Genomic DNA, 20971 nt, shown 5'->3' on the forward strand with positions numbered 1-20971 from the left:
AAGCCACAGCCAGTTTTTTTTTTGTCTATTTAATGAGTAAAGAAAAATCACACGAACTTTAGAACTACATCAGTTCGAAACCAGCAAAGCAGTGCACGCCGTTGATATGAAAAATGTAAAGGCCATGAAACGAACAAGTTGAGGACAAACATGTTAATGAAACTTTGTCGTTCAAGAACCTTGTTTACATTCTTGTACACATGCAACGGTCAGTGAAAAATCTCAATGACGCTGTCATTTGTTCCAATGTATTACGCAGCAGCAGCTGTCACCGGTCGTGTATCTTGAGTAATTGCACAGAAATTATGGTCGCAACAGAGAGCACGTATAAAAAGCATTTCTGCAAAATGTACGAGGGTGAGTCAGATGAAAGTGAGCCAATGCGAACATATTACAAACGGGGTAATTTATTTAAGAGCAGTCTCCATGAGCATTTAGACATTTGTCCCATTGACTAACGAGTCGCGTGATTCCCGTCTTGGGACTACTTGGGCAGCTGCTTCAAAAAGTCTGCAACTTACTTTCACGTTATCGTCCGACACAAATCTGGTTCCCTTGAGCTGTTTCTTCAGTTGGTCCAAAATGTGGAAGTCGCAAGGCGACAGGTCTAAGCTGTATGGCAGATGTTGCAGCGTTTCCCACTTGAACTTTGCCATTTTTATATTACCCACATCAGCGACGTGGGGATGGCCATTGTCGTGGAACAAGATGACCTCATTCGTCGATTTCCCACGTCTTTTGTACTTGATTGCTACACGCAGCCGATCCCGCGTTTCATGACATCGTAAACAATCGATAGTCTCTCAAGATTTAGCAAATTCAATCAGTAATGGCCCCTGACGATAAAAAAAAAAGTCGGCACCTTTCCGGCGAGAACGACGGCTTTGCTTTCTTGGGGGTGGTGAATACGAATGTTTCCACTGTAGGCACGTAGTAGTGGCATCAGCGTTCGTTCCCGATCACAATTCCAGACAAGAAGTCGTCACCCTGACTGTGATACCGGATCAGATGAGTCAAGGCAAGGCCGAACTTCTCCGTCTTCTGGCGGTGGTTCAAAATCTTGGGCATCCATTGCGCACACAAGAGCCGATAACCGACATGTTCATGAATTATGGAGAGTACCGAACCATGACTGATGTTCACACGCTCTGCCAGTTCATCGATGCTTATCCTCCGTTCTTGTCTCATCAGCTCATCAACCTTTGCATTTTTGTTGGGGGTGATTTCACAGTGGCTTTGGCCCAGCCTTAAATGGCCTTTGCAACTTTCACGTCCTTCTTTGAACCATTTGTTCCAACGCTTCACAGTGGCCAATGCAATACAATGTTCAACGTACACGGCAGCAATATGGGGACTATTTTCTTTTTAGGAAACACCTTCAGCAGTCAAAACCTCACGGCTCCACGCTGCTAAACTTCTGGAGCGTCCATTACGTCACGCAATCATGTTCAACCCAGTGTATGAGAGCATTAAAGAACATTTATCCTCACACCTGCGTGCCACTTTAGTAAATGAGAGGTGCCTGGGTGCTACGTGCACTCCTCGCCGATAATGAACCGAACCACTATTACGCGGGCTGGGTAGGCTCACTTTCACTTGACTCCACGGAGAACCATACGCATACTGCTCTGTATCCTATGTCGGCGAGACAAGACTTTCGAGAGAGGTTGCGCTCAAGCGAACGCGGTGCAATCCGTCGAGTCCTCACAGTAATGGCAGCGAGCGACCATTGTTTATTTTTCTCGTCTGCTATCCAGAAAGCGTCCAAAACTCTGCCAGGTGAACATCCGCTCGGCCAGAGAAAACCCAACGCACACCGAAGTGTGCCGCGCGGTGGTCGGGGCAACACCAGAAAAACGCATGCGCTCTGGCTGGCTCTAGCAGCCCGCGGGTGGGGTTGCGAGAACAAAAAAAAAATTGAAGAGGCTCGATGTGTCCTCGCGAATAAAAGTCAAAATTGAAACAATAAATAAGAACGTAGTTACCTTTGCTGGCTCTACTGTCTTGACATGGGTGCTTTGGCGTGGGTGAAAAAAAAATGTTGATATTTTTTTGTGACATGACGGCACAAATGAACCCCCACAACGCTTCGTCTCATCGGACCTCGCTGCGTGCTTTGTCAACTTGTCTGATAGTGTATTGATTTGGCTTGTCTCGTTGTATCTTTTCATGTACGACGTTAGAAAAGTCAGTGCACCTTTGGCATCAAATGTCTATAACAACATTAAATCCACAAAGTTCCGCAATGGAAGATCTAAAGCACAACGTTGGAAATGCCAATGCACCTTTTACATCAAAAGTTTATGAGAACTTTATACCCATAAAGTTTCGGAATTGACATCCATGCGCTCCGTAGATTCCGCGGCCTCCGCGAAATGCCGCGGCCAGCCCGTTCGCCATCAAAATGACCTTGAAACTTTGTGCTCGAATGGGGCTGCTTGCGTTATGTGACTCCCGGCGCATGGGCGTTGCTGCGAGATCCAGCCTGAGGTCGCAATGTTCGCGGGGAAATGTTTTCTCGGGCATGAAAAAGACATTCTAGACAAAATGCAGCGTGATTTCCGGCGCCGGATTTTTTTTATTGATGCGATATAGGGAGATGTTGGCGCACAATTTAAGCGCCGGCTAATCCTTATCCCTTGAGTGGTACTGTCATACATCATACAGGTTTCAGTTCAGTTCAGTTCAGTTTTATTTCCTTAAAGACCCTTTGCTAGGGGTATTACATAAGGGGTGGGTACAGTTGAATATACAAATATAAACACACGCATACAGAAAAAATTGTACATGGAAGCTACATTTTCGCAAGTGCAAAAAAAAAAACAGAAATAATAACACGTGAAAAAGCAGATTATTGATTAGCCAACCAGGACACATTTTCCAGAAACGATATCGGGCAGGTGATTGCAGCTACGTGGTGGGGAAGGGCATTCCAATCTGATGCTGTGCGGGAAAAAAAAGACGAGGAAAATGTAGTTGTGTGGGAGCGTGGGCGTCAGACTTGTAATGGGTGCCCAGTTCGTAGAGATATGCGTGCGGGTGGTGTGATATATGGCTCGTGAAATAGGGTACTGTAAAAAAACTTATGAAAGAGGCAAAGGCTAGCAGTAGCACGGCGACGTGCAAGGGGCTGTAGATCAGATTTTGCTTTTAAGGATGATACGCTTACGTCGTATGAGTATGAGGAATGGATGTATCTGACGACGCGGTTTTGAAAGGACTCGAGCTCGTTAACTAGATAGACTTGATATGGATTCCAGATGGGTGATGCGTATTCAACTTTCGGTCTGATGAGGGATTTGAAAGCGAGTAGTTTTACGTTCTGCGGAGCGTCACGCAAGTGTCGTCTCATGAAGCCAAACGTTCTGTTAGCTGATGAAAGTATGTTGGAAATATGTGTACCCCAACTGAGATCACGAGAAAGTGTGACGCCCAAGTACTTAAATGATTCTACTGATTCTAAGGGAACGTTTACTATAGTATAAGAGGACAGGAAAGGGTTACGGCGACGGGTAAAAGATATATGTTTACATTTGTTGGGATTAAGAGTCATCAGCCAATTTTCACTCCAAGACTGCACGTTGTTAAGACTTAGACAAAATGTCTAAAATCTGAAATTCTTGATTTGAGACCACGAGCATTCCACTGCAGTAAAGATGCTTTCTTAACTTCCTTGTGGAAGGGTAGCGAGGGGCGGGCCATGGTGCTATGCGATGCTTTCAAGTACTGGAGTCAGCGCGTCCAATACTTGCAGTGCGCTACGAGCAGCTGGAGTGTCCATGTTCGTCAGTAGCAGACGCATGACATTCGTGAGCGATTTGAGCATGGCAATCACTTGTGAGTCCTTGTCTTGCATTTGGTCAACTGTAGTGACATTTGACTGTAAATGGCGAGTCATTTGCTGTGGCTCTGACGCGTGGCATGTTCTCGGCAGTGCCGGCCATGCATCACTTGATGAAGCATGGCCACTTCTTTCGTTGACATTCGTGCTCTTACTCGAGACAGATGGAACAGGAGGTGGCGTTGCCGGACGAGACATTTCCCTTGAACCGGAAGAGGGTTTCATGGACTTTCGTTTCCGGGAGCGATGTCGCCTTATCGCTTCAGAAGCATCTCTGTGTGACGATCCGTCTCTGGCCATTTTTCTCAAGATTTTCTGCTCTTTCTTTAGGCGTGGACAGTCTTTTGAGGACGCAGCGTGCGATCCTTGACAATTTGGGCACTTGAGCTCTGTTGCACGGCAAGTGTCGGTGTCGTGGTGTTCGGAACATCGTGGGCATATCGTTGTATTTCGGCAGACAGCACTCACATGTCCAATTCTTTGACACCTTCTGCACTGAAGTGGTTTTGGTACGAAAGGTCGTACCACATGACGAAAGTGGCCGACCTTTACATGTGATGGTAGGCAGTCACCTTTAAACACGAGCCTTACACAGGTCGACTTGCCAAGGCGCCGAGCTTGTAGTAAGGCAACACCATCTGTCGCAGGTTTGATTAAAATTGGCAGGTCGCTGTCGTTAATGGATGTGTCAATGTCATAAACAACACCGGCCGTTGTTTCGTTGTCTTGCGGAATGAGGTAGTGGACATTAATGTTGCCCAGGAGCTTTACTACCATCAAAGCATTGATTGCGCTTCGGTTGTGGACGTCAATAGCCAGGATGTTCTTTCGAGTATTAATTCTGATATCTTTGATTTCTCCTGGGACAAGAGCCTCCAGAGAAACGGAAATCGCTTGTCGATTAAGGCGGTTGAGGTTGTCGGCAGGTGCGTCCGGCACAAAAAGAATTGTGTGCGCCGATGGCCTGCGCTGTGGAATGACGGTAGACTTACTTGACGAAGACCGTCCGCTGATGTTTCTTCTCTTGGCCTTCCGGTGTACCACTCTTTCGAAGCCTTCGTCATCTGAGGCGTCATCGCTTGAGTAGGAGTACAGCGCAGTGTCTTCGCTGTCAGCTTGACTCGGTGGGCAATTTCTCTTCCTCGGGCCGGTACCTGACGAAGCAGTCACGTCGCGTCGGCATTCTGCCGACTCCACTTCCATTACCGTGGCAATGAGAGCGGCGTCTCCCAGTAAAACACGGGAAAAAGCCGAAAATACTGCAGCGCGAAGGAATAGTGGTCTCTACGAGAATCACTTCGTCTTCCTCTCTCGTTTGATATTGGGAGCGGAACCGTATCATCTTTGAGGTGCGCTTGTCATGTTGCTTCATCGACTGCTGTGTTGCCAGGAATGTTGCAATGCGCTGGTATCCACTGGAATGCTATTGCATGTTTCGCTTCACTTGCCTTTGTGAGGTTTTTAAGTGTTTCATATATTATACTGTCACTGAATGTTTTCCCCTTTGTGCTGCAGAGTGATGTTAGAGCCGCCTGTGAATCGCTGAAAATTACCCATTTTTGCGCATCTCTTACTGACAATATAAATGTTATCGCACATAGGATTGCGAACAGTTCAGTCGTTGTGGACAAAGTCGCACGAGATAACTTAAATGATTCTTGTTTGTTGAGGTGCGGTATAATGAATCATGAAGTTGAAGAGGTTACAGCACTGGAGCTGTCTGTATAGACGTGTGTGTATCCTGAATACCGCATATATGTCTGGTAAAGTGCAAGTTGTTGAGCAGCTTGACTGAACATCTCTCTTTTTCTGAATATCCCATCTACTGACAATTCGATTTTTGGGAACTGTAAGCAGCCAGGGAGGATATTCGATGTCAGAGTTCCAAAATTCATTTCTTGGCAATATGTGAAGATTTTCCTGAATTTCTATATGAACATAGCTTCTATCTCGTTAAAATATGTCTAGAGCCAATGGGTGGTTTTTATGCTGGGTTTGAAGACGGAAATAATGCCGGCATGTTTCTGTAGTTCGCATAACTGGAAATAGCCTTGTAATAGCCTCAGCTATTACAAGAGAACTAGAAGTCGTTCGTGGAACTCCTAGGCATAGGCGTAGTCCTCTAGCTAAAAGTCTTTGAAGTCGCTCTTCTGACTCGTGGGAAAGTCCGTGTAAGATGGGCGCGGAATACGCAACTTTTTGTCGTATTAATGCATTGTAAACAGTCAGCATGGACGATACTGATCCGCCCCATGATGTGCCTGCAAGTCTGCGAAGCACAGTCACTATAACATTGACCTCGTTTTCGAGTTTTTTTATGTGGGGTGCCCAGGATAGCTGCCTATCAAGTATTATGCCAAGAAATTATGCTGTGTGACAATCATTAGAGGGTGTCTTTCCAGATTAAGAGTGAAATTTTTACTGCCTCCGAGTGAAGGGCAATACAGCTGTCTTTGCGTGTGATAGTACCATTCCTCTCTCTCTCAAAAATTGGTTGATGATATTTATACCGTCTTGCAATGCCATCTGAAGTAGTTGAGCATTAGACCCAGATGTCCAAATACACACATCATCTGCATACAGTGAAAACTTTAACTCTGATGGCAGCCTTCTTGTTAAATCAGCCATGACGCAGTTGAAAAGGAAGGGGCTGAGTACGCTTCCTTGTGGTACTCCCTGTTTGACAACATGTTCAGCACTCTTTCCTTCACCCTTCTAAACAAATATTTTGTGACCTGATAGAAATTCAGAATTCCATCGCAAGGACTTGCAAGGCAGACCAAGTTCCAACATGCTTAGCAAAACATGAACGCGACTAACGGTGTCAAATGCGCTCTTAATGTCTAGGAATACTGCTATAGTGATGTTTCCACGTGCACGGTCATGCTCCACACAGGTTGTTATATCTAATATTGCATCCATTGCACATCTATGTTTTCTGAAACCCACTAAGTAGTTGGACAACACATTCGTTTAATTACACCACCTTTGAAGTCGCGCGTCAATCATTTTCTCCATTACTTTGCATAAACAACTCGTCAGACTAACTGGGCGGAAGGATTAAAGGCACAAGGGGGACTTACCAGGTTTTAAAATTGATATGATTGGAGCGACTTTCCAAGAGTCAGGTACAGTTTCCTCTATCCATATGTTATTATAGATGTCTAAGAGAGCATTTGCACCTGTCGGTCCGAGATTTCTTAGCATATTGTACGTAATGCCGTCCGGCCCAGCAGCGGACTTTTGGCGACATGATGCAATTGCACATTGAAGCTCGCTTAATGTGAAAGTATGATCTAATTGAGGATGCTGGGCCCAGTAGCAAGCAGTAATTTTTCGCTTAGCCAACACTACTGAAATATCAAATTCTGCACATTGCGATGAAAAAGCAGGTCTGGAAATAAGCTCACAAAATTCATCTGCAACTATTATTTCACACGTGTCCCGAGCTACAGCGAGAGCACGAAATGGGAAGCTCTGTGTTACAGGTCCGCTTAAAGAACGAATTACTAGAAAAATTTGTGGGACAGACGTGTGAGGAGACAGCGTGCCGCAGAAATCCCGCCAGCGCCGTTTGCCTAAATTTTCCATTCGTCTACGCATTACATTGTGTATTTTCTGAGCGTTTCTGTATGCTTCTAAACTTCAGCTCCGTCGGCAAGCTCTTTCGGATCGGCGTCGAATGGCTCTTAGGTTTTCATACTCTCCGTCAACTGCAGCATAATCTTTTGGAATTGGGACCTTCTTGTGCATATGTTCAATTATCCTGCAAAAATTCTGTATGTCTTTCCACTTTTGCATGTTGATTAATTTGATCCGTTAGACGGTATCGAAAAGCTTGCCAGTTGGTTAGTCTGCTGTAACGCCTGATATAATAGTGCATGCTAGGGTGATTAACAACGATGGTAAAATGATCACTTCCGCGCGTTTCCATATCTGTTGTCCATCCCACACCATTCACTAGATCATGTGAACACAGGGTAACATCTATGCAGCTTGAGTAATTATATCGACGAAGGAATGTTGGCGACCCATCGTTTAAAACAGTCAAGTTGCATTTATCTATAGCGCACTCAATAACGTTACCCTGTGCATCACAATGATCACTGCCCCAGATGATGTTGTGTGCATTGAAGTCGCCACATATAAATACATGAGAATGAGCTACTTTGAAGATATCCACTTGCGCTTCTACTGAAATCCGGTTTGAAGGCTGTAGATATAGATTATCACTGTTATACAGCGCTTGCCAAAGGATACATTACATGCGATGAATTCCGGGAAGTCTGAATCACTGGACTGAATTTGATAAGATGGTAGGTCCTTTCTGACGTACGCGAGCACTCTGCTAACAGCACCTTGACGAGAAGTCTTGTATATCACATAATTAGAGAGGCGAAAATCATCATTGATTCCCGCCTCTTGAATGCAAAGTATTGGGAAGGTGTATTGCACAAGCAGTTTACGAATGTCAGCACACTTCCTTCGAATACTGTTGGCATTCCACTGAAATATGGAGACATTTTTGCAGCGGTTATTCAATCCGGGCCGAAACTGCCTGCCGCAGTTTCGGCCCGGATTGTTGACACAATATTGCTTCTAGAGGCAACGAGGCCTCCACTTCTGGTAGGTTGTTTGCTTCCGGCAGAGCAGATAGGATTGCCCTAAGAGCTGCGAAAAGCATTGGCAAAATCAGTTGTGTCACCGATGCTGTGGTATGTTCGCTATTAGCTGGTGTTACTTCTGCAGTAGGTGTGTAAGTTCGCAGAGAGAAATATGTGCGAATACTGGAGCTTTCTTGTGTATAACTTTCTGCCTGCTGTCGTCTGTGTTTCCGTAGTACTGATGCATAAGACTGGGCGCTTGACTGTGACCCTCTTGATTGGTCTCTTGATTGCACTGTTGGTTGTTCTCTAGAGGAGGGATAGCTTGTTGGTGCTCTTGGCTGTGGTGGTTCCGGTGCCCGCTGAGGTGGGTGATCTGGCACTGGATGAACAATCTCAAGGTTTGGTGCAGGTTCATTAAGTCGCGGTTGTCTTCCATGGACTAGTTCATGTCGACGCATTTGTGCCGATGCTTTTTCTGAGGGCAGCCTGAGAAGGAGGTGGCATGATTCCCCGCACAGTTTGCACATTTAGGTTGAAGAAGTGACTTGCAGTCCTTGTGGTCATGATCTTCTGAGCAGATATTGCATCGACGTGTGCTGCGGCAGGTTTTCGCCATGTGCCGAAATCTCTGGCAATTATAGCAGCGAAGTGCTGGTCCTAGGTATTCCTCGACAGGGTGACTGGTGAAACCCAAGTAAATTCTTCCTGGAATAGGGCGATCGTCTCTGAAAGTCAGAATTACCGTGTGAAGTGTATGTGGCTTTACTGCTCCATCTTCTTGGCGGGAATACCTTATGTGTCTGCGTGCCAATATAACTCCTGCGTCTTTCAAGAAGTCTAGAAGTTGTTCGTCTGTATACTGCAGAGGCACATGTTTTACTTTCCCAACGTTTCGCGCGTATGACTCTGGGATGAAGGGCTTGACTTCCAGGCCGCCTACACTTGAGAGCATCAAAAGGCGTTTCGCCGATGCTAAGGAAGCAACGCTGACACTGAAACTTCCATCTCTGGTCGTCCTGAAAGACTGCAGTTTTTCTTTGGCAGCGGAAACTATTTCGGCAGGTACTCGGTTTGGGTTTACTTGCGAAAAAGTTGTACCTTCACTTGTTGGGCGAAAGACAACCGGAATGCCTTCGGCTCGCTTTTTCTTATACGTGACCAAAGTAAATGGTGCATCTTCACCCATCTCTTCTTCATCACTTAGCTCATAATTAGATGCTGTACCATCGTACTTGCTGTCTTCTAGGCGAGGTTTCTTGCTCTCGGCTTCATCGTCAGCCATTGTTCCATAATTCGCTGAAGTTTATTCCGAGTTGTGGAGAACCAAACGTGCCGGCTTTATGAAGCTTTGTGACGCTTGCAAGGCCCCAGGCTTTTCATTACGGCCCGTAGCATCATTCATATGGCTTGTTACGTTTGGATGAGCATAAGGCTCGTGACGATGTTCTCGCCTTCCGACCACCGTAGCGGCATGGTAATAGCCAGGTCCTCAAAAAAGAGACGGCGTACCTGTAAGGCGCCTGGCTCGTTGAATCTTCGCCCGACGTCTTGTTAATCAATCGTCGTCAATGGTAACCGTAAATGTTCAAAAAACCAGAAAACTCAGAGCACCACATAAAAACAGCGACCGAACAGATACACTTCATCCTTTGGTATTTGGTCGGCGGTGCATGGAGAGCACAAAAAAAATTTCGGGGAGGGGGGAGGGGGGGCTGAAGCCCCATAAACCTCCCCCCCCCCCTGGCTACGCCCCTGCTTACAGCCGGTGACCAGGAGGTCGAGCGCGAACCTAGTGTATAAACAAAGGAGACCGGAGGAGGGGAACCGTAAACCTCGAGTGGGCCAGCAGATGAGCTAGAAAAAAAAACACTTGCTGTTTTACGTTAAAAGCCACGATATGATTATGAGGCACGCCCTAGTGGGAAACTGCGGGTTAATTTTGACTACCTAGTGTTCTTCAACATGCACTCCACGTACAGTGCACGGGCGTTTCGTCTCCTTTCCTTTTTTTTTTTTTTCATTTCGCCCCCATCGAAATGCGGCCGCCGCCGCCGTAACTTGATCCCGCGTCTTCGGGTTTAGCAGCGCAATTCATCGAGGCCGCTACGCCACCGCAGCGTTTAAAGTCTGCGAGGTTCGATTATATTGCTAGCGCATTAAGAATATTGGGGTCCACACTCTGCTAAAACAGAGTAGCGCATTTTCGAAAAATGAGTTGAAATGGATGAGTTTGAAAATGAGGTTAGTTGCAGCTCCTGGCCGCGGCAGCTACATTTTGATAACTCAGAAATGCAAAAAGAAAAACGCTCGTTTCGTTAAATTTACGTGCACGTTAATTTATTCAAGTGGTCAGAAGTAATCCGATTAATTAACTATGCGCGGCGTCTACCACAGCCCAAGAGGTACGCACTTGTGCGGAGGAAGAAGTCCTATACAGCCACCGCAGGCCAAGTTATATCGCTGGATCGATGGCGAATGGAAGGAGGCTTGGGCCACTCCCACGTCGGCAATCTCCCTACGTCGGCAATTTCCCATGTGGCGCCCCAAACGTGAAGCGCGGTCGACTTCCGGTTGGAGAGAAACACCCCTTACCGAGCGTTGTGGTCCCATAATGGCTGAGCACCAGACCAACCGGTAACATGCTTGGACCTGTGTTGCCGGTAGATGCATGGCGACAGCGCTTGCCTCTCACAGCCTCGGCGGATTCTCTTCAACAAGGACGTCCGTGGTTGGACAAGGGGTGCCCAGAGACCACGCAGGAAATCTGCCGTGGGCCTCCTGTCGAGGTGTGAACTGCCAGGAGAAGCCGAAGACAAGACTAGAAGACATCTCTACCCATTGGAAAAGAAAAAAGGAAGAAAGAAAAAACTCGGTGGGTTTCCGGCAGCACCTGAATTTGAACTCAATATCTCCCGCATACGAGGCGGGTGCCCTACGGGTACGCCAGCACTGCTTTTTCTTTACTTACTACATGGGTGCAAAGTCTTCAGAAAAATAAGAAGAAAAAAAGCACTGCAGAAATTTAGGGTGACTGAAAACACATTCAAAAGTCACACAAGCACGTGCAAGCGTCCAATAAAGGCATCCAGTCCGCCGTTGTTTCTTGTGCACTACGTTCGTTGTGTACACACTACGAACGTATAGGCAACAGATTCTTGAAGAAAAAAAAAAAGATGACCGAGCGCTTCGCGGTGGTTCAGCGCGCCTGTCACACATTCGACATGCGCCGAAGGCTGTGTAGGCCAAGTACCATGAACATGTCATATGGTGGGTCAGAGAGATCTTCAAAAGGTAGGAAACGAAATGTGCATGGTAGTGCCGTGGTCGACAAACTGCCGCTTGTGTACACGTGCTGAAACGAATGGTCACTGTTTTGTAGGCTGTAGGGATGCCGTGTTCCTTTGGGACATTCTCCAAAGAACACTTGAAAAGGATTTAGCCCAATGCTGCTTTGGGACATGAAACCCTATAAATCACTGCATCAGTATGAAGTAACTATCTAGACATATTTACTATGCTTTTAGATCTGCACTGCAAAGAGTACGACCTTTTTGAATGTCTCGTGTCTCTGAGCCTATTCCGGATATTTATGGCTTTCCTTGGTTCTGAGTAGCATGGTTCTGAGCACGCTTACGCTACGCTCAGACACTGCTATATCTGCAATGTCCAGGGCATAATACGACCTAGTCAGCAGAGCCCACACCCAAAGGACACTCGTCCCGCTGTTAACTTTTATTACGCCAAAGCCACGTCGCAACTCAGTGGAACTCGAACGGACGAGACAGCGACGACCCATTATTCATCCGCCCAGACTCCATACTAGCCCAGTAAAAGAAAAAAAGAAAAAAACATGGTTCACATAGCCACTTTTCCGGGGCAACATAACCGGAAGTACTGTACATATAAGTTCGAACTTAGATGTACGGCCTATCTCTATACCCGCTACAGAGGCACACACTAGGACGCCGCGTCACAGCAGGAAGTGATGACGAGGCATCGTTCGGGCGGCCGCACTTCTTCCTCTTGCGTCTTCCCTATACAGCCTTTCCCTGTGCGCATTTATCTTTCTGCAGCCTTGAGCGCATAGCATGCACGTCTCAACCGCCAGGGAGAGCCGCCCGTTTATATCTATATCCAGCCATTCCTCTTCGCCGCACGTCTTTCTCTTCATCCTTGTGTAAGACTCCCGCCTCCCCGAAATCGATGCGCCTGGCGGCTCATTTATACTTGTCCGGAGACGCCTTCGCAGCGTGTCGCCACTGCGACTGGGCCGCGGGGATTTGAAGTGTCGCCTCCCTCTTCTGTATGTCCCTCTCTCGGACACCGCTGCGAGCGGTGTAGCCTCGTATGATCCTTGCTTATACTTTTCGCGCAGCCACGCGCTATAGCTTCTCATCGCCGAGACCGTAAAGTGCGCTATAGCGAAGGACCCGAGCGAGGAACGGAGAGCGGGCAGAAGTGCGTGTCCAAGCCTCGGCTCTACCCGGGACGCCCCCGGAACTACAGCCATTCCCTTTTTACGGCCCTTGTTATATAGGTAGTGGTGCGGGGTTGGAGTGGGGGGGGGGGGTGGGGGGTGGGGGGGGAGGGTCTCTCTCGGCACGAAGTGGCCGAGAAGGAGCTTTAGAGAAAGCGGACTCCACCGCTTTCGGTTTATTTTTCCTTTCGATTCGCGTTTTCTTTTCGTCCGTCTGTCGCCCGCGCGCTAGGGGACTCGGTTTCACTTTCTCGACGCCGTCTGCGACAGCTGCCGGCGTGCGTCGGCAGGTGGACTTGCCGTCTGCACTGTTTACTCGAGCCGTACACTCGAGTAAACAGTGCGAAGTGTCGGTGGCCTTCCTCTTGTTCGACTTTTCCGCGGAGTGCTAAATTCTGGTCTCCATTTAACGGGCCGCTAGCCGAGAGAGTTTTTTTTTTTTCATTCAAATTTGAGGTTGAAGTACGTGCTCGCTTATAAATTTTGGAACTCACCTTATAGACTGTTCGTGCAGTATGGGATGTGACATCGCTATGAATTGCGTATGCCTACATAGGCGCTGTCGTGGATTCTTTTATCACCGGAAATAAACCAAGTGCGCAATGGCGAATTTCTACTTGAAGGACCTGGTCACTTCGCGTCTCCCGAGGGCACTGCTTGAAAGACAAACGATTTCTTGGTAGGCCGGTTTTCTTGGAAATACACTGAATACAATTACTTCGAAGTTTTACTTATTTATTTTCAACTTTTCTTGCAATCTTTACGTGGTTGCTTGCAGGCTGCGCTGTGCCTGAGTCGCACGCGATAGAGTAGCTCTACTCAACATCGGAAGCCTGCCTAGTACTGTTTGGGGTTCTTTAATGAATGTGCCCATGTTTTCATAGATGAGGCGTAGAGATGCGTATAGCACTCGGACGTTTTTCGTGGTGATGGTGGTGGTGGTGCTATCGTAGCAGGCGGGCAAAGTCCACCTGGCATGCTTAGCCGGCAATATTGTTCCGCTTGAGCATTTCGTACGTTGTTAGCGAGGATGTGTCATCAGACGGTTACCAAGCCCGTGTTTTTCTCACGTTTTTTTTTAAACCTGTCTGCTGTTAAGAACGGCCCGCTGACGTGCAAGTTTTGCCAACCAGTTGCGACCGTGGGCGTCAACTTTTCCTGGAGCGTCGCCGCAAACCTCTAGCCACGGCGCGACTAAGTCGACTGTGTGTCGAGAACGATACGCGCGTCCTCAACTCCTACACAGCTCCAGTGGTAGCCTCAAGGCCGGTACCACATTCAAGTTGCATTGATGCAAAAATCGTGAGCCATTCCGCTCTGTGAAAGAGGATGATCAGCGAAGCTGTTTAGCACACGACACAGAGGTGACAAAGGTGCGAACTCACTTACCGTGATTTATATACATTCGCGTGGATGATGGGACCGCCGCCCCGAGGAGCCGGAGGAAACTAGACACACGTGACGTTTCAACGGGACCGCCACCACGGGAGAGCGGAAGGAAAAGAAAGGAGATACGCGAGCACGTGGAACGCCGACAAAGAGAGGGCGGTGCGAACGTAGGCGTGGCTGACGCGGGTCAAAGTGTAGTATCTATTCTTATCCGGGTATTATCCGATACTGTTCTATTTGAGCCGAAGAGATTAAACTTATTTTTGCAAGTTGGGGAAGTGCTTGAAACCTGCTTCACCTCCACCGCGGGTAGGCCCGGTTCTGCACTGTCTTCGGGATCGGCGCATGGTTTTTGCTAACACACACAAAAGGTTCACGGAAGCCTAACCATAAACAGCTACGCTGTAAAAAGAAATGTTGTTATCAAACCTTAAAATAAAAAATTGCGTAATGAAACAGGTTCCGTGAATAAATGCAGGAACGCGACAACCCTAAACGTTAGCTGACGTTTGTGGCGTTCAAATCGTGCAACATGATTTCGAACAAAGTAGCAACCCTTCAGTCATACGATAAAACCACTTACCGATCCGAAATAAAGTTTTTTGTTGCTGCCGTTCCTGCAAACACGAACCGAAGTTCTCCACTCGAAAACTCAAATCACTTTAAGCAAGCAAGCAGCTCAAACGAACCGCCGCCATCTCTGCCGAAAATTTCAAAATCGGCAAAAAAAAATGAAAGAAAGAAACGTGAAGCGGCTTTGTTGCACGTGGTGCCGCCTGCGCTAGCGGCGCTGGGCTGAAAGACTGCTCTCTAATCTTTCCTCATGCCTACATATTTTCATTTTAAAGGAAACTTAAACAAAAACACACATTTTATTTTTTCACTTGCACGTTATGTACATCTTATATTGCGCCCATCCTTTGTACATATTAAATTGCCGTGCGCGTTTCAAAACGGCGCGTAGGGAATCAAAGGATCGGTTTCCGCGCGCTCCATTTGGGGAGCACATGCAGGCGCTGAATAACCTACGAGGGGTTTCAGATGCCCTATAAACGCACCTATGCTCTCGCCTTTTCCGAAGCATGTCGATAACTTCCGCGCTTGCAAAATTGATCCCGTCAACCACCACTCTTCACTCGATGTTTTGCAGATGAGGCAAACTATTACGCCGCGCAAGCATTGATCGACAGGCGGCCTAAAACGCCCTTATGAAATTTTTGCGGGCGAGCCAGCTTCTTGAGACGCTTGGCACGTTTCACTTTGGACACCTCGACAAGCTGAGCTGATATCAGTAGCGATTGTGCGTTTTCACAGAGTATTCTACAAACGCGGAAGGGAAAAGCCCTCCCCCCAAAATTTGGAGGACGCTTAACAGTGCATTCAGTGGGGCTGGTTCGTTAATCTATCGAATAAATTCAGGAACAGCGCAACACAGGACGAGCGAATAAAGGGCACAGGATAGGGCGCTGCCCTGTGCTGTCCTGTGCGCTCCGTCCTGTATTGCACTGTCCCTGCTTTTATTCTAAAGGACGCTTAAGCTTCCGTTTTAAAAGTGGAACGCGATAGCATTGAAAGGTCCCTGACTGCTTCTCACGGTTCCCGGCAACCGCAGCTTTCATGCGGACGCGCAGTGACGAGCGCCATCTAGATGGCGTTGTTGCGAGAAACAGAGCGGACCGTGCCGCTCTAGGCATGGTAGAAACGCTGGAAAAGGGGTTTGCGTTCCCGCGTAACAGAAATATGTTTTCACGTTATTCAAACAACAATCTGACGCTATCATCTCTGCAGGTTGTGTTTAGGTAGTACTTTACGATGTTTCTGACGCGTTCTACTTTGAGGGTTTCATTCGGCTCAGTAACGCCTTTGAGCCACGCGGAGGGCCTGCGTCGTTGTGGTTCGTAATGATTTTGTGCGAAACGACGTCCGACGCCAATACCGGATCTTTTGCGACACGGGGCGCTTAACGCTAGTGACTTACTAAGCAAACGTTTACACTCAGTGGTATGCTTTGTCTTTTTCACAGCTCGCTGACAGCCCACATTCAAAGATTGGAATGGCTGTGAACATTTCATTTTTTTAGACCGATAGCGTTAAGGGCCTCGTATTGCAGAAAATCCCGCAAGTGGGAGGGGAGAGGGGGGGTCGACTGTCTTTTCGCGAAAGATCCTTCTGAACCGCGCAGGCCCTCAGCGTAGCGCAGAGACGTTACTGAACTAATTGAATTTCTCGAAGTAAAATGTATCAGAAAAATCGCAAAGTACGACATACACACAACCTACAGACATGATAGCGTCGGATTGTAACTTGCATATAGGAGAAAACATTTTTTTTTTTACGCGGAAACTCAAACACAAACCCCACTTAACGTGATAGCGTTTTGCAGCTGCCGTTTGAGGTCTGTCTTAGTAGGAGCGGCGCGGCCGGCTCGGTTTCTTGGAACAGCATAAAAAAAATAACAATAAAGAACTAGGAAATGCGCCTTCGTGCATAGCGTTCGCCGCCAGCGTTTCCAGGAAAACATTACGGGTACATAAGCTGCAGCTGCCGTGAAGCGTGAGCAGCAGTCGGGGATCTTTGAATGCTATCGCGTTAGTTTAAGGGTCCTTCAACTTATTTTCTTTCTAAGTAATTGCTTTTACAAAGACTAGAAGCGTACAGGGCTTGGAGACGTGAACTGCTAGCCAAGGCTTTGACATTTCTTGACATATTTCTTCCTCGCTAAAAGTCTTCACGATTGCTATTGCCTATAGCCTAGAGACATCAAGTGCTAGCCATCTTCAAGATGTCTGAACTATAGTTCGTCATGACACAGCGATAGCTGCTTCTAGTCTGCTCAAGCTGTGTCAAGCTAGCTAGTAACCAACTTGTTCTTCCTGCGTCCCTGTGGTCATTTTTGAAGGAAGCTCAGTGCCTTAGAGCAAAAGAGGACCACATGAAGCGATGCGATTCTACATGGGAGAACTAAAGAGACCGAGGACACCTAAGCACTGCTTGCGAGTTGTGAATGCGAAAGCATTAAAGGCATCCTGAAGCACTTTTTATCGAAGTGGAGAAGGGCATTTGAAGTGAAAATAGGCTATTTCAGAAATACTTTGTCACAAAAAGTACTTCAACGCTCTCAGCAGAAGCGAAGTCATTGCTAATCAAACACGGCCTCCGCTGTGCTCACGTTCCTACTTCAATGCCTTGCACAGCGAAGGCTACGGCGCGGTGGGGCGTGCTCACAACGCGCCGCCTTCTATACGTCACCGTCGCGTGTAGTTTAAATTTCATTTTAGATGTTACCGCAGACACCACGACTTCCGCATTTGGTGCCTACGACGCGCTAAACTAAGTCAAAAGCGCACTATGCGAGCCGCAGTGCGCTTAGCCAGTGGACTCGTGGCGGCACCCCGCGGCGGCCGCGGTATCTACGCCACGTAGCCGACCGCATCTTGATGTCAGCTATTGGCCAATAGCAGCCGTCTAAGTGAATGACAAAAGAGTGCGTCCGATGACGAAACATTGCCTCTAGAAGATAGTGAGAACAGTGCCTTCTGTTGAGAAGAGAGCACTTGAGAAAAAGCAATAGGGGGGGGGGGGGGGAGGGCAGAGGGAAAGTCGAAGAAAGAGGCAAAGAAAGCTTCGCTTTAAAAGGTGACTTCCCAGTCCGCTTGTGAGCTCCACGCACCACGTACGACAATAAAACTTGGCTGAGATCTTCACAGCAGCGTATGCTACCCGCGGACTATGTTATTTCAGTTATTTCAGCAAGCCCGAGATGTGCTTCAGGGCCCCTGTACCCCCATATTCAGCAATGCAACTTAAGTCGAAGCCCATGCTTGACTTGATTTAAATGACGCCTGGCGTTAAGGTGCCCAAAGACGCTCACCGCGTTTCTTTCGGCGCATTCACGATAAGCGTCACTTAGATCAAGTGAAGCATGGGCTACAACTTAAGTTTCATTTCTGAATACGGGGGTTGATGTCCGGTTGAACGGCGCTGAGCGGTACTTCTAGGTAAGAACTCCTCGCGGGCAAGCGAGCGCGTTGAGACGGTTGGCCAACACCTCGCAGATGGCACAAGGCTGGTGCACTTCGATCCGTGACGTCATGCGACCTTGACCGAGGCGCGATCATGACGTGGCGTCGCAGCCAATGGGAACTTAGGTGGCCTTTTTCGCTTGTCCAGACGACAGACGCCGATTTTCTCGCTCAATTGGTCATTTGAAGCTTTCGCATCAATTATGCAGATCGCGCGCACTGCAAGAATCGACGTTATGCGAAGCATTTTGCAGGTACTCGGTTATCCGGCATTGTTTGCGGTTACGCAAACCATTACCAGGTGAACCTACGTGCCTGTGTAGATTGAGTAGTACGTGAGGCGTCGGGAGCACATGCATGTGAGAGACGATCGTACGGCAGCAAAGACAGGATTTCTACGCCGGCCGTGTAACGGCAACTTAAGACATGCCTGTTGTTGGGTTCCACGTGGGCCGTGGACAAGCGTAAGAGAGGGAAACGCGAATTGTGGCGGCGTCATCAGCAACTGCGCGGTATACAACAAGTATATACGTACCTCCGATAATGTCAAGTCGCGTACGTGTAAAACGACGGTGGCATTCGTAGACTCCAGCGAAGGAATAGCACACGAATAACTTGGCGACGATCTAGAAGTCGGTTCAACTTGGCGCATTCTCCTACATGGCGTAAACTACTTCGAGTGCTAAAGTGCGGTGGAAAAGTGGACCGGTCCCGGAGATGGTGCACTTTATGGCGACGCCTCGAAGGACGAGGTGTCACCGGGAAGGCGACAAGTAAGCGACGCGTGGCGCATGCGCAAAGTGTTTCAGAGAGCCGGCTGCCTTCGGAACGAGATAATTATGCGCGCGAATGGGACCTAGTGGTTTAAAGAAAAAAGTTTTTACCGAAAGGTGTAACAAAAGTATTTTGGTCCCGTGGTCCCTTAACTGCTTCTTACGCAAGAAACCTGCAACGATAGAGCTTGCGTTTCTAGATTGCTGGGATCCCATCTTTTTCTGGGATATGCTACAAAGAACGTTAAAGAAGGAGTTACCTTTAGATCCACATGGAATAAGATTCTTACCTGTAGGAACAGAGGCTTTTCCGTATGACGCTATAATGTTCCTGGGCCTCCACAGTTTGTGGAAAGCTAGAACGCAGTTCAGCAATGCCAGTGTCAATTCGCGACCTACGCGCGATCATTTCAATGAAGCTGTAGTACGGTTCAGGGATGTCCATCTGGCACACTCCGAACAGCTAACGTGGATTGAGATGCTAGATGAACTGGCAGCCCTGAAAAAATTGTAATATGTCGTGCCAGCAAAATCCTTGTTGATATGTTTTATCTTTTGTGTATTGTTTGTGTGTGTCAAAGCCGGCAACAAAGAAAAAAATGCGGACGTGACCTAGTGGTCAGAACAGCAGGATGCTGTCTTGAACGGCCGAGGTTCGATTCCAGCATCGGCCACGCTTTACTTTATTTTCTTGAAAGCGAGGGGAGATAGGCACCTGCCTACCTACCGCGAAGCGCCAAGAACGAGGCAAGGAGTGCTTATCATTGGAAAGCGAGACAAAATGAAACAGAGAAGGCAACGCAAGTGTGGGTGTGAAGACACTTTATGTATAAACAGGAAATCACAAGATACACACCTATGAACAAACGCATACAAAGTCTATACAAAACAGGCTTCTCGTACGGATACATCATCACATTCGCTGCTATTGAACTGTGCGTGAAACACACACACAGCTCGCTTTGGTTTTGTTTCTCACTTAAATAACAAAGAGGACAGAGCATAAATTACACAGCGTGAAAGTTGAACGACCCTTCGCACTCTGGCAACGACGATGTGAAAAGTTCAATACCCCGTAAAGTTCCAACTTTTCTCGTTTTTGTTTGTTTGTTTTTTACCGTACGACGTCCACTGCGTTCGTTGTTCTTCAGTGGAAATCTAATGGTATACCATGACGCAGGAGCCGACCTAAATTTAACGAACGTCATTTCCTCTAAGTCAACTCAAGTGCTGCGTCTGAACCTTAGCCATTAAATGTCAGTGGCCAGAAAACGCGCTCGAGGCAAGTTAATTGTTCTCGAGCACGAATTCGATTTGTTTCAAGAGAATGAACTTTTTGCGTCGGGACAAGCAAGCGACGAAGCGGAAATCCAGCTCGAAATTCGGAGAACTGCGGCGAGGGACAAGGCGCGCTCGGTGTCCGGAAGGAGCACACCTGCTTGAAGCTCTTTTTCTTTTATATTCTCGCCACGATTCCCGTGAGTGAGGCGCATTGCAGGATACCTTACGGGGAATTTGAAAGTTCACATCATACGCGACGAAGTTTCCTAGCAGAAAACAGCAACGTCACGCGTGACGATAACAAGGAACAGAAAAAAGAAAGACGTACGGAAACTGATAGAATAGATTTCAGGAAGTTAAATTCTCACACGCGCGCCGAGTTAAACAATATAGACTAAGAAACGGCGCCTGCTGCCTGCGCGAAACGTAACTGGAACTGTTCACCCACCGAGCTTGCTTCTTCGCTACGGACTCCACCGCGTCTCGCAACATCATACGACCTCTGCAAAACGGTTCGTCGAGACACCCCCGTCCACTCCACGCATCAAAGCGGTGCACCATTTCGGCGGCCAAATGCGAGT

General features: G+C 47.7%; 1 pseudogene; it reads left to right on the plus strand.

The window, feature by feature from the left end:
• Positions 1 to 14487: 14487 nt before the first annotated feature.
• LOC135900467 (U2 spliceosomal RNA) lies at positions 14488 to 14666 on the plus strand (annotated as a pseudogene).
• The last annotated feature ends 6305 nt before the right edge of the window (positions 14667 to 20971 follow it).

The sequence above is a fragment of the Dermacentor albipictus genome, chromosome 7 (genome assembly GCF_038994185.2).
Source record: "Dermacentor albipictus isolate Rhodes 1998 colony chromosome 7, USDA_Dalb.pri_finalv2, whole genome shotgun sequence".
NCBI classification, from domain to species: Eukaryota; Metazoa; Arthropoda; class Arachnida; order Ixodida; family Ixodidae; genus Dermacentor; species Dermacentor albipictus.